Source organism: Mixophyes fleayi, chromosome 5 (genome assembly GCF_038048845.1).
Source record: "Mixophyes fleayi isolate aMixFle1 chromosome 5, aMixFle1.hap1, whole genome shotgun sequence".
Lineage (NCBI taxonomy): Eukaryota > Metazoa > Chordata > Amphibia > Anura > Limnodynastidae > Mixophyes > Mixophyes fleayi.
The window spans coordinates 92,214,730-92,227,394 of record NC_134406.1 but is presented as its reverse complement, the minus strand read 5'-3'; positions in this window follow the sequence as shown (position 1 = coordinate 92,227,394).

The window sequence follows — 12,665 nt, the reverse complement described above, 5'->3', positions numbered from 1 at the left end:
AATGCACTACATTTCATTTGTGATATCAAAATCAGTTGGATGAGGATAACCTTTGGATGATCAGAGTCCTGTACTGGGTTAATACTTAATTGCTTAATAGTTCTCCTCTGCTAGGAAATCACAGATCACTTATTGCTTTGAAGTGATTCTCACAATGAAGTGCACAATAGTTGCATGCAAACAGCACAGTGGATAATAATAATAATAATAATAATAATGTATAATAATAAAATCTGTCTATATTGATCGCACCCATCTAATAATTTCATTGTTTTAGAGAAGTTATTCCTCTTATTATGTGAGTGTGTGGTTAGTGTGGGCAGGTGGTGTTATGGGTGTAGACAGCACTAGGATAAAAAACAAGAAATAAGAACTAATCTGTCAAGTGTATTTATAGTGAGTTAAGCAAATGTATAAATGAAGCAGGCTATAAAAAGGAAACTATTACTAAATAACTTATTTGAAAATAGTACTGAAAAACACAATATTAGATATAAGCCAGTTTCAGTGCATGTCCTCATGTTCTAATACTTCTTCTTTTCCTTTGAAGAATGGTTCCCTCCTGTACCTTGTTAAATCTTTGATATATTTGAATGGTACTATCATGTCCCTCCTTTCCCTTGTCTGCTACAAACAATACATATTAAGATCTTTTAGTCTGTCCAGGTAAGTTTTGTGCTGTAGGCCATGCACCCTCTTAGTTGCCCTTCTTTGTACAGCCTCTAATGTATTTATATCCTTCTGGAGATATGGCCTTCAGAACTGAACACAGTATTCTAGATGAGGCCGTACCAATGACCTTTACAGTGACGTTATTACTTCTTTATTTCTGCTACTGATTCCTCTTCCTATGAAACAAAGCATCTGACTTGCCTTTCTCACTGCTTTGTTACATTGCTTACCTGTCATTAAGTCACCTGAAATAGTGACTCCTACATCGCTTTCCTCCTCAGTAGTTTCCATTATAGTGCCGTTAATATTATGTTTAGACTTTGTTTTTTTTAGACCCAAGTGCATGATTTTGCCTTTTTTGGCATTAAACTGTAGTTGCCACACTGTTGACCATTGCTCTAGTCTACCTAGATCATCAATCATTACCTCCTGGTGTGTCTATTGTATTGCATATCATTGTGTCATCTACAAAAAGGCATACTTTTCCTTCAATAACATTTACAATGTCACCAATAAAGATATTAAAAAGCACTGGTCTAAGTACAGATCCTTGGGGTACTCCACTGGTAACCTTTCCCTCCTGTGAATACACTCCATTTACTATAACTCTGTCTTCTATCCTGCAACCAAGATGCATTCAACCATCTTAGTATCCAATCCTAAACAAGTGACTTTTACAGTCTGTGATGTGGGACAGTGTCAAAAGCCTTACTAAAATCTAGATAAGCTACATATATGCCCCCCTTGATCTATTACTTTGGTTACCCATTCCAAAAAATGTATAAGATTTGATTGACATGATCTCTCCCTGCAAATTCATGCTGGGATCCTGAAAGTTACTGGATTTGAGATATTCTACAAATCTTTCTTTTAAAAGTGTTACCATCACTTTCCCTACTACTGATGTAAGGCTCATTGGTCTGTAGTTGCTTGTCTCTTCCTTGCTTTCACATTTGTACAGAGGAACTACATTTGCTCTTTTCCAGTCCTCTGGAATTACTCCTGTAGCTAGTGACAGGTTGGATAGTTCTTTTAATGGTGTTACCAGCACTCCATAAAGCTATTTTAGTATCCTTGGATGTATCCCATCTGGCCCCATTGATTTTTTCCACTTTCAGTTTTGAGATTTCTGTTAGGACCTTCTCCTCTGTAAATGTACTTGTATCTACCTCATTTTTATGACTATACTTGCAACTTAACTATGACCCCCTTCCCTCGCTTTCTAATATATTTGAGTGCTCCTTAACAATATTTAAAAGATAATTAATAGACCCAAAAAAGGCTAACTTTGTAAGTGCAAGTACCTGCCTGTTATGGCTGGTTAGAGGCACTCTAGCAGAATATCTTATGTTACGTGTACCTGATGGATCTGTCTTCAGTGGAGCATTGCATACAACTCTCTGAATACCTCCAGCCCCCCCCCCCCACCCCCCGCCACCACTACATCATCATTTTCCCAACTCTAATAGAGTGTAAATAGCCATTAAAAACTTAACCAATGATTTGTAAAATTGACCTATTATGTATATTAAATCAAATAGTAAAGAAAAAGAACACACATGGGCTTATTGTGTAAAGTCCTTCACATAACCCCTGCCTCTGTTACATAGATTATGGCACAGAGAAGTCTGTTTTTCAAAAGCTCTAAATGAAACAACTTTTCTATCTGGAAAGATGTTATCATAATTAAGTAAATGGTTGACTGTGGGTGAATTATACGGTCTTATAATTTCTTCTGTGTACTAAAAAGGGCTATTTGACATTAAAAAATGCATAATTTTATTGTTATTTACTGACTAGACCAAACAATATTATTCCAGATGCAAGTGGAGCATTGCAACACTGTGAAAAGTATTCTGGTTATTAAGGAGTTACAGCGTAAGGTTTATGATGGCAAACATTAACTTAACTCTCAGTTTGTGCACTTTATGAAAGCAGTGTCATTACAAGCACCAGGTGTGTGCTGTCTACAGATTATCTATATAGTAAACATCTGTTATTGACTCTCGCGTGTTTTAGCAAACTGAATCAAGCTTTCTGGAGCTCTGTAAATCTGTCACTCTAGGCTGAGATGTTGCTATTATTGCTGCACTTATTAACATTTATTTATATAGCACCAGCATACACATAGTGCTTTGCAATTGGTTCATTTGGTAGACACTTCCTTTACTGTAACATAAAGACATAATAACTCAAAGAAAAATACTGGTACAATTTAACAACTTTGATTTATTATCATATGCTAAAAATAGATGAGGCTAATACGGCGGTTCCCAAAGTGTGCTGTCACTGGGGTGCCGCGGGCCAGCCCTAGAAAAAAGAAAGCAAACAGAAACTTACCAATCCGCGCGGCGCTAGGACCCTGCAGCCTCCTCTCTCCCGCAGCTGTCACTGAAAATCGACGTCAGTGACAGCTGCGCGAGACAGGAGGCTGCAGGGTCCTAGCGCCGCGCGGATTGGTAAGTTTCTGTTTGCTTTCTTTTTTCTACAGCTGGCGCCTGGCGCGGGGCAGAGGTGGGGGTCAGATGGCAGAGGAGGGGGAGAGAGAGCAGAGGAGGATGGCAGATGGCAGAGGAGGGGGACAGATGGCAGAGGAGGGGGGCAGATGGCAGAGGAGGAGGGCAGATGGCAGAGGAGGGGGACAGAGAGCAGAGGAGGAGGGCAGATGGCAGAGGAGGGGAACAGATGGCAGAGGAGGGGGACAGATGGCAGAGGAGGGGAACAGATGGCAGAGGAGAGGGACAGAGAGCAGAGGAGGGGGACAGAGAGCAGAGGAGGAGGGCAGATGGCAGAGGAGGGGGACAGATGGCAGAGGAGGGGGTCAGATGGCAGAGGAGGGGGACAGAGAGAAGAGGAGGGGGACAGAGAGCAGAGGAGGGGGACAGATGGCAGAGGAGGGGGTCAGATGGCAGAGGAGGGGGACAGCGTGACAGAGGGCAGAGGAGGGTGACAGCATGAGAGAGGGCAGAGGGTGACACAGGGCAGAGGAGAGGGACAGCGTGAAAGAGGGCAGAGGAGGGGACAGAGGGCAGAGGGGGCAACGTGAGAGAGAGCAGTGTGCCTGGATGCAGAGGGGGCAGAGTGTCCGGATGCAGAGGGGCATTTTTGCATACAACTAAATAAGTATTTCTGTCGTGACCTAAATACTTATTACAATTTTTTGACCCAACTACTTCTAAAACAGGACTGCTCAGTAATTATTTTGGAGGGGTGCCTTGAAAAAATTTGGAGACTCTAAGGGTGCCGCGAACTGCAAAAGTTTGGGAACCACTGGGCTAGTATATTAAAAATGGAACACATTCATAGAAGAACTAATTAGGGTACAATTATGGATGTCTGGATGTAGAAGGGCTCAAGTGTTGTTCTTTTTTATACAATCAAAATAAAAAGTGACAGACATAACATTATTCACTAGAGAAGTTAGCCCTTCTAATCAGGACCAGATTAATGCAATGGCCATACTTGCCAACTCTCCCGGAATGTCCGGGAGACTCTCGAAATTCGGGTAGGTCGCCTGGACTCCCGGGAGAGCAGGCAAGTATTCAGCATATTGGTACTTACTCCCCAAAATTACACGATTTGTGGTGAATCGCGTAATTTTAGCCCCACCCTGCGTCAAAAAATTAATTTTGTCTCGGGGTGGCGCCCTCCAACCACACCCCCTGCCCGAGATCTCCCAGAATTCACTTTTTAAAGGTTGGCAAGTATGTGCAAGGGCTTTCTTGGCTACAGCCCAGAGGCCTACATTGTGTTAATCTGGCCCTGCTTCTAATATGTAGTTTTCATATGTACCTGGGTAGACCCTTTGTTCTTGTTAATGCTTTCTCCTTCCAGTCCCATATCACTTACTACTGATGACTTTCTCCTTTAATGCTCCTAACTCTTCCCTTGCATCAAACTCCACCCATATCATCTTCAAATAAAAGTTGAAATATTTAGTCTTAAATCAGTAGCACTGCTTTATAATGCATGACTATGTATGCATGACTTATTACCATGTCTATAACTTAAACCATTGCACTTGTGACAGACACTTATTACCTTGCCTCTTGGTGCTGCATGTCTCTCATTAATAATTTAGATTTATAAAATTTGGGGGCAGAGATTTCAGTCTTAATATTTCCTCCTGAAGCACTTTTAGCTCCCAGCTTCTATTGTCTATTGTAACTTTGCATATTAGGTAAAGTTACAAGAGAAAAAAACAAATACCAGCTGTTAATAAAATTACATAAAAACTAATATGTGCTTTATTTCCCACTGTATATGTGAATTTATCTCAATGACCTTACCAACTTTCACATAGACTCCATAACCGAAAGTGTGTGGATACCCAAATAACACATACACATGTGCTTGATGAACATCTCGATCCAAACCAATGAGCAATAATCTGAATTTGGTCTCCCTTTGCTGCTATAACTGCCTCCACTGTTCTGGGACAGCATTCCACTACATCTCGGAACATGACTGCAGGGATTAGCTTCCATTCAGTGAAAAGAACATTAGTGAGGTTTGGCACTGATGTTGGGTGATAAAGCCTGGCTCACAGTAGGAGTTCTAGTTCATCCCAAAGGTATTAGATGGGGTTGAGATCAGGAAACTGTGCAGGCCAGTTAAGTCCATCAACATCAAATTTAGGGAAGCATTTTTTGATGGACCTCACTTTGTGCACAGAGGAATTGTCATGTTGGAACAGAAAAGGGCCTTCCCCTTCTAGAATGTCATTTTATATTTTAACATTTAGATTTCCCTACACTGGAACTTAGGGGCCGATGCCAAACAATCAAAAACAGCTTGAGACCATTATTCTTCCTCCACCAAACTTAACAATTTCCAATATGCATTTCAGTAGGGAGTGTTCTTCTGGTATCCGCCAAACCCAGATTTGGCCATTAGACTACCAGATGGTGAAGCTTGATTCGTCACTCCAGAAAACGTGTTTCCACTGCTCCAGAGTCCAATAGTTTTTGTGCTGCTTCTCATCTTTATACTCAGTCCATGAAGCTCCAGATAAATAGATCTTGTTAGAAAGGTGACATCCTATGACAGTGTCACTTTGAAAGTCACTGAGCTCTTCTACACCCATTCTACTGCTAATGTTTAACTATAGAGATCGCATGGCTGTATGCTTCATTATATGCACTTTTCATACTTTTGCCCATGTCGTGTATGTGACACATTTGGTTCATTCAGAAAAAGACACATAAGGCTTTTTATTGAAATAAATAGATTTTTATTTTAAAGGTCAAAATACCAGGAAATATATGATAAAATAGGGAAAAAACACACAGCTTCCAGATGACTATGAGACATTGAATACCTTCCAAATAGTAAACTATTTTGTCCAGTTTTTCCAATCAAAAGCAGATACAGTACCGGTCTTCTAACAAACCATTTTCAAAGAGCACTTGTCATGTCTAAGAGATCAACTTTTATTTTGCACAGACTATCCTCCCTTTGCAAGAGAGGACAGATTGAAAATGCACTCAGCAGCAGGCCTGGGCAAATATATCCAAAACGTTAGGAGACAGCAATTTAGTATTTACAGATTGTATTTGTGAGTCGTGTAAACATTTTCAGGGTTGGGCTATGCAAATTGGCTGGTATTAGCATCATATCTAAGAATGGCCAGAAAATGGCCACTGGAAATATTGCATAATATACAGCCCAAATGACTGTCGCAAACAACACTGTCGGTACCCACAAAATATTATTACACCAGCCGGGTGCCACTCAAAAATTTATTACAAAGCAGGCTGTGATCTCACACCAAAGTATGACATACCAGTCTGTGCCCTTCAAAAAATTCCTACATGAACCACTGTCATGGAAAAAATCATTACAAAGCAGCCTGTGCATCTATAAATGTATTCCACACTAGGCTGTGCCCCTTAAAATGATGACAAACCAGTCTGCATTACCACAAAATTATTATACACCAACTTTGCCATGAAATAATGATTAGTTACCAGCATGTGCCTCTAAAAAAAGTATTACAATCAATCTGCAATCAGGCTTCCACCCCCAACATTCCACTGAAACTGCTCTCGCAAAAGTGACCAATGATCTACTTACTGCAAGAACTAATGGTTATTTCTCCATACTCATTCTGCTAGAACTCTCTGCTACTTTTGATACTGTTGATCAATCACCCTCTTCTCCTACACACCCTTCAATCCATTGGCCTTCGTAACACTGTCCTTTCCTGGATCACTTATTACCTATCAAACGGCTCCCTCAGTGTTTCTACCTCTGGCATATCCTCCCCTGCACTCCCACCAGACTCTGTTCTTGGCCCTTTACTTTTTTCATTGTACACCTCTTCTCTTGGGGCACTAATTCGCTCATTCGGCCTCCAATACCACCTCTGTTGACACCCAAATCTATATCTCTTCCCCTGACCTCTCTCCTTCTATACTATCTTGTGTAACCAACTTTCTGCTATCTCCACATGGATGCCCCAACGCTACCTAAAGCTCAACATGTCCAAAACAGAACTTATTATCTTCCCTCCTACTAGAGTCACCACCTGCCCTCAATCTCCCTCACTGTCAATAACACCACAATTTCCTCAGTCTGCCAAGCCCACTGCCTTGGTGTCACACTTGACTCCGCCCTCTGCTTTATTCCTCACATCCAGACTCTCTCCCAGTCACGTCGACTCCACCTTAAAAACATTGCCAGAATATGCCCTTTTCTTACTCAACATGCTACCAAAACTCTTATCCGTTCTCTCCTTATCTCCCATCTTGACTATTGCAACCTCCTGCTATCTGGCATTCCTGACACCCATATATCCACACTTCAATCCATTCTAAATGCTGCTGCAAGACTGATCTTCCTCTCTCACTGCTCCACATTTGCTGAACCACTTTGCAAATCCCTACACTGGCTCCGTGTCTTCCAGAATCAAATTCAAACTACTCACCCTTACCTACAAAGCCCTCAACAACAACACCCCTGCAAACATCTCAAATCTCATATCAAAACACTCTCCCTCCTGCTCTCTTAGACCTACCTCTGACTTGTGCCTTATCTCATCTCTGATAACCACCTCTCACTACCGCCTACAAGACTTCTCCCCTGCTGCCCCCCACTTATGGAATTCCCTACCACGCTCAATCAGACTTTCCCACAGCCTTTAACTCTTAAGATGGTCTTTGAAAACCCATCTCTTTTTTAGGGGTGACCTTATCCCCGATAACACTATTCACACTAATGCACCCTTACAACTATCCCAATTGCGCACCTCTTGTTTTAGCTGTGCCCTCTTCCCCTTAGAATGTAAGCTCTTTAATGAGCAGGGTCCTCCATATCCTTTGTTTTCATGTCTCCATTCATTTTGTCTGTTCTTGTTTTACAGATGTACTGTTTTATGTATGTCCTTGTAGTCCCTACTGTATGGCGCTGCGGAACACTGTGGTGCCTTACAAATCTACAATAATAATAATAATATGACACATGCGCTTGTGCCAGCGAAAAACATTACACACCAGTCTTGTGACAGGAATAAAAATAATTATAAAACAGCCTCCTGACATCACCAGTTTCCAGCAAGGGTATTTCTGACAGCAATAATATTAATAGTATTCAGCAAATGCCATTACTTGTACTGCAATAAGATATGTGTAACTCCATGTCACTGTGTGCGGTACGAAGGTTACACAGTGCACCTCCTTCTCAAGCCCTGGTTAGCTGATGGGCATGGGTGTAAATGATCAGGGGGTCCCTGCACATGCAGGTGTTTCTTTGTAGTTAGTGGGACACAGGGGATGTCACTTTGTGGTACAGTGCAATAAAAGTCACAATAATTTGGGCACCAGACCATCTCTATCACAAACTGAACTCTTTATGTACCCTGCTCTTCCTCCAGCACAATAATCATAATGGTTGCAGAAATAAAGAAATATATCCAGCTCCTTACTCTCTGCAGAACAGTTCTTAATGAGCAATATGAATATGGTTACAAGTACATCTCCTTACTCCTCCTATACACATCTTACACTGCTGGTGTTGTCACAGTACATACCGGGTTCTCCTGGTCACAGTGGTTTCACAGATACTCACAGTTCAGCCTTTGTTTCCAGTACACACATGCTGGAATCACAGGATGACTTACCTCCAGCACACACTTGTAGCTCTGACCCTTCCTTTATGCAGCTCTGCAAGCAGGGGTAAAATCCCTTGGGCTATAACACTTCACTAGTGTTCTCTCTGCCTCTCTCTGGGTTTCCCACAACTTCACAACTGCCCCTCTTTGCTACAACTCTCTCTCCAGGAGTCGCTGCTCTTACATCCCTTAGTGTCTGCATGCTGCCACTTGCAGCAATCCCTTCTCTCCAGGGGTCTCTGCTCTGGGGTCTCTCTCTATTCAGGGCACACATTCCTTGCCCTGGCTTAGTCACCGCACTCACGCTCCCAGGCAATGCCGGGAGAGCCTGGGAGGTCCCCAGCTTCTACTTTTACATTCATCAGGTCCAGCCCTGGTTATCTAAACATTAATCTGTCCCTCTGCCACAGGTGACAGGTCCTCTTTAATAACAATTCAATAATTCCAGAAATCATGGCATCCAACATACTTGCAACAATATGTACAATTATATATTTAGTGGTGTACTTTGAAATAAGGGATGCGCTAATTTCAGGGTTCAAAAAAATCTGGCTGAATAATAATGATTATGGTAGCCGTAAAAACTGCAATATCACAGCTGATACTGAACATCTGGCCTGATATGGCAGTGTGTGGCTCCAACACAAGCATGATGCCCAATAGAAATCAATCAAATCATTACTGGACATGTTGGTAAAAGCAGCTGTGTTATTGGTAGTAGAATGTGTGGTTTTAAATCCGAAGAGAACTGGCTGCTAGGCCGAAATGGTAAATGGCTGTACTTTGTCCAATGGGGCCACCTACATATGTGACAAACTAAACATGGATCCCAGAATTATGTGCTCATGCCAAGCGAGAGCATCAGTGCATGTGTGGCGCACTTTAGCAAGACTGCCGAACGTGAATCTTGATTTGATTGCAATTTTAGCACTCAGGACACAGAGTTACCATTTTATAGGAACTAAGATTACACCTAATTATTTTCAACATGTGTACTTGGTCTTAAGCTGGGTACACACTACAGAAAATTTCTCCCGTTGCAATATCTTTAACGATTTTACCAACGACTGAAAGTCCCGCTCAGCATCCTGATTCATGCGTACACACAATTACACAATTTTCCTTCAGATCTGTGCACTTCATCTGCCACAATCATCTGCTGTAAACTCTACGGAAATCTGCCTACACTGTTAGTTGTGACTGTATACACACTTCAGTATTTGCCCGTCATCGTTCATAGTGATTTTTAGTAACTTTATAAAATCAAATCAAATTATATCATGTGCTTTGGTACAATAAAACATGATCATGGGAGCATACACACTAATGTGGTATTAGACCGAACAGTTTATTGTGTGATAATCAGGTGGAAAACCTGTAGCGTGTAACCAGCTTTAGACTCTTTTGTAAAAGGATCTTGTGTTCTACCTGAACCCTAAAATAAGCAGTGTATTTCAGTTTAAGATACTAACACACACCACAATTGATACTAACAGCTAACTGATTGACAACACCTTCCTCCTCCATAATATTTTACAGTCCCAACTCCATTAAGTTAGATATACTTTCTAATAATTACCAGTGTTCTCCCCAGCACCTGTTTCCCAGGTGCTCCACCCGGCTGTTTTTATTTGCAACCCAGCTCTTGGAGCCCAGCAGACTCCTATTATAATGAATAAACCATTGTTTCTCCTATTACAACAGGCACTACAGCCAGCAGTGTGTGTTAGACCACTGACCACCAGTCTGACCACTCCTGGCAGATGTGGGCAATAACCTCCAATACTATTGCAAAGTATTACAACTGCCCCCACTTGGCTACTTCTTAATGCCACGCGGCTGGCAAACTTTTCTAGGGAGAACACTGAATACGATCATATTTTATTGTTTTACTTCATCATAAACACTGCAATACTTTAAACGATGCAGTAGTGTGGTTACTGAAACTGTACACATGGCAGTTGGTACTTTTGAATGCTTGTTAAAGTAGTGATCAGAAGATTACACACATTAACAATATTCTTTGTAAGCAAACTTTGCATACACCAAAGATAAGACAAGCAGACGATATGGTGTGTCTGGCTATTGCTAAAAGAACTAGTAGTAATCTTAAAGCTTTTATTATAGTAATCTATTGCTAGATACTTTTTCAAGCATTTAGGTATTAGACATGATTCATTAATGGGCCAGATTCAATTTGGCGCGAGATAGCGCTGAACTTCGCCTCAATGTTCAAATGCACATATTGCCGACATATTACGGTAAGAAATCTCTGTTCATTTTTCTGTGCACCTCTATTGGACTGAGGAAAAACGAGCGGAAATTTCTGACGCAATGTGTCTCCGCATACTGTTCCGGAAACACTTTGCGTTATCGAATCGAACTGAATGTTCTGCAGAGCACAAAGCAGAATGCAAAACCCTAAACTCACAGGGACTCCAACACACCCAATGAGTGAGCAGAGCAAAATATATCACCGAGACAGAATGCTGTGCAAAGCCCTTGTAGAGACACAGTGGGCAAATCAATACACAGAATGTAATTTCACATTGTATCTTTGCAACATTGCTAACAAAAGAATACCAAGTTTCCAGATAATTTACCTGCTTTGAAAAACTGATTTTAAAAGTGGGTTATTAAAATATCCCATTCTCTTGTCCAGAAACAATGTCCCCTCTGTCCTTATTCCAAATGTGTCCTACCCTATATGAACTCTACATACTGCACAGTAGCTGAAGCATAAAATAAATATATAGCTTCTTGTTTTTGATGCTTTTGAAATACAGTTTATCATTGGACTAATTTTCAAAAGGTTTTCGCTAACGTTGAGCTAAAACCTATTGAAAATTAGTCCAATGATAAACTGTATTTCAAAAGCATCAAAAACAAGAAGCTATATATTTATTTTACAGGTGTGGATGAAAACTGGAATTGCCGGAATATCGGAATGGTGTGTGTATATACACATAATATATATCTGTATATAATAGCTATATATTCTAGTTATCCGTTCTATCTGCCTGAATGTATGTCAGAATGGAGCACTGAGTGCATTACCCATCCATTCCCGCTGCCGGAATGGATGTCTCAATATCTTACCCATTCATCCCGGGTGCCGGAATGAATGTCTGAGTACCTTAGTCATCCATCCTAGCTGCTAGAATTGGGCTCTAAGTACGTTAGAGAACTATTCTAAAAGCCAGAATGGGGCTCAGACTACCCTAACCATTCATTACGGCTGCCGGAATGGGGCTCCAAGTACCTTAGCCATTCATTCCAGGTGCCGGAATGAATGTCTATCCATTCCGGGTGTCTGATTAAGGTTTTGTTTATATTAATTATCCATTCCGGGTGCCGGAATAAATGATTAATGTACTCCGACCTCCATTCCGGTAGCTGGAATGAATGGTTATGGTCTAGGAGCTTCATTCCGGCACCAGGAATGGATGGGTAATGTACTGGCAGACTAATTCTGACAGCCAGAATGGATGGGTAAGGTACTCAGAACCCCATTCCAGGACCCAGAATGAATAGCTGTGGTAATCACAGACCCATTTCGGCACCCGGAATGGTTGGCTAAGGTCTTCAGACCTCCATTCTGGTAGCCATAATGGATGGTTAAGGTCCTCGGAGCCCCATTCTGGCACTCGGAATCAATGGTTAAGGTCCTCAGAGCACCATTCCAGCAACTGGAATGGATGGCTGTGGTACTCACAGGCCCTTTCTGGCACCTGGCCTGGATATCTATGGAACTGGCAGACCCATTCCGGCATCCGGAATGAATGGTTAAGGTTGTTGTATCTTCATTCCGGCAGCTGGAATGGATGGCTAAGGTACTTGCAGACCCACTCCAGCAACCGGAATGGATGGTTAAGTTCCTTGT